Source organism: Camellia sinensis, chromosome 2 (assembly GCF_055761805.1).
Source record: "Camellia sinensis isolate YWXY chromosome 2, ASM5576180v1, whole genome shotgun sequence".
NCBI classification, from domain to species: Eukaryota; Viridiplantae; Streptophyta; class Magnoliopsida; order Ericales; family Theaceae; genus Camellia; species Camellia sinensis.
In genome coordinates this window covers 30,420,642-30,423,119 of record NC_138962.1, presented here as the reverse complement: position 1 = coordinate 30,423,119, position 2,478 = coordinate 30,420,642, and the positions used below count along the sequence as shown (strand labels likewise).

Genomic DNA, 2,478 nt, shown 5'->3' with positions numbered 1-2,478 from the left:
ATGCATTTGAAATCTTTGATGTTTTGTTAAATATTTTTTGATGTGGTGAATTTATTGTAAGGATGGATGGTTGGTTTTTTTGGGCGTGTAATGTGTTGACATTGACAGGTGGTTATAAATATAGTAATTATTATTTTGACTTTATAATTAATGGTTTTTTTAATTTTAGATTGGATTGTTGATGGATTGATATTAAAATTGATTGGATGGACATGAATTATGTATTAATTGCAAATGTATTATAGGTATTACAAAAAATTTAGCATTATATTTAAAAGAATCAATTTTGAAATTAAAAATTTTTTTGCGACCAATATGTTTTTAGTCGCAATAAGGTTCTAGGAATTGCTAAAACACACCCTTTCCGTGACCAACATTATTCTGGTCGCCAAAAGTCTACTTTCCGCGACCAATATCTTTGTCGCCAATGCTCACTTTCCGCGACTAGCATTATTCTGGGCGCCAAAAGTTTACTTTCCGCGACCAACATCTTTGTCGCCAATGCTCACTTTCCGCGACTGGCATTATTTTGGTAGCCAAAAGTCTACTTTCCGCGACCAATATTTTCATCGCAAATGATGGTTTTCCGCGACCAACTTCACTTTTGGTCTCCAAAAACCTTTTGTGACGGGTTTTTGGCGACCAAATCGCGACTAACTTTTTTTGGTCGCTAAAAATTATTAATGACCAGATTTGAACTTTCTGCGACCAGAAATGTTGGTCATGAAAAGTGTTTTTTCTGTAATGACAAATCCTTTGCTTTATTAATTACTAGTGGAATTTAGCAAGAAGCATATAATAGGTGAGACAAAGGTTTGTAAGGCAAAGGACGAATTGCTACCTAGGCTTTGCTCTAACTCATGAAAGAAACCACTCGTTTGAGCTTAGCCAAAGCATTGTCACAAGTCGGGTTAAACAAATGGAACACATGGTCCTCCCCTTTAGCCTCCATGAGCTCCACCACCCCTCCCCACCCACTCTTCTCCAACTCCTCCTTGTAATACCAACCCCTATCCTTCAACAAGTCTTTCTCAGCCACACATACCAACACCTTGCCACAACCCAGGCTCGAAAATTTGGGATCCTTAACCGGGTTAAATAACGGGTCATCAGATCCGTTACACGATGGGTAAACAAACACCCATAATTGATCAGAAAACGCTTTTCCAATCAAGTTAGTGTCTTCATTTCCAATTGGGTCATTTCCTCCAAAAATATGGATGGACTAAAAAAATCCCAACAAGCTTCACTCCATCCAGCCCTTCCAACCCAACCCGAATTCCCATGTTGTGTGCTATGTTGGCCCCTACACTATCTCCAGAAAAGAAGACCGGATAAAAATCAACATAGTCCTTCAGCCATACCTCGCCAACGGCGGCGGAGGAGTGAGAAGCAACCCACTTGACAGCGGCCCAAGAATCATCATAAGCAATTGGGAGAGGGTGTTCGGGGGCTCTTCTGTAATCAACAGAGACCACAACGATGTTGGCTTCGGCGACAAGTGAATTGAGATAGTTGTGGTACAGCGGAGAGAAGGCGGTTTCGATGTAGAAGCCACCGCCATGAAAGTAGACAAGAAGAGGAAGTTTACGGTGTGGGTTGGGAATTCTGGGGATGTAGAGCCTTGCAGATAAGCCAGTCTCGGGATCGATAACCACATCTTTGGATTGGACTCCAGTTTCTGGATTAGTTGAGGGAGGGACTGTATCGGTGCCTTTGAATCTGTCGACTCGACCGTCTTTGTAAACTCAAAGGCCTAGGACAGAGAAATCGTGGGTTACTTCATCGGAGATTGAAGAAGCCATTTCTAAAACAAACAAACAGTGCAGCGCAGTGGTGGTGATGGTCTAAGTCTTCATAGACTTTTGATTGATTAAGACAGAGAGAGAGAACCGATCAATTTATTAGACCATATAAATTCGGAAAATGAGTGAGAGCACTAATTAGTGCTATCACTAATGATGTGACAGTGGGTTTCACCATGAATGATTTGATGTTTTAGTCTTGGTGTTGGTGTTGTATTTTTTTTCTTTTTTTTATTGAGTGTCATGTCATTAGTAGTCTTTTTAGAGCTCCAAAATTAGTGGTCTTTATTATTGTTGTATAAATTCGGAGATACCGGTACGTGAATCATGATATACTCTCTTTTTTTTTATTCAAAAAAAGTTTAGGCGGAGGGGAGGCTACTCCATTCTAGGGCCAAGGAAAGCGTTACGCAATATTGCCCACCAACAAAGGACTGCCGGCAGCGGGACTCGAACCTAAGCCAAATGGGCGAAGGGAACAAGCCTTACCAACTGAACCAACCCTTGTTGGTAAATCATGATATACTCATTATGTTGTTTAGGGATATGTTATTTTAATTGGTTATTTAATTTTTATTTTTATTTTAATTTAGTTAAAAATTTTTATTTAAAATTATAATTGATTTGATAATTATGAAAAAAAATAAATAATTATAAATTAAATATAATATTT

General features: G+C 38.9%; 1 pseudogene; it reads right to left on the bottom strand.

The window, feature by feature from the left end:
• Positions 1-739: 739 nt before the first annotated feature.
• Positions 740-2,134, bottom strand: LOC114303346 (putative carboxylesterase 12 pseudogene; annotated as a pseudogene).
• Between the last annotated feature and the right edge of the window lie 344 nt (positions 2,135-2,478).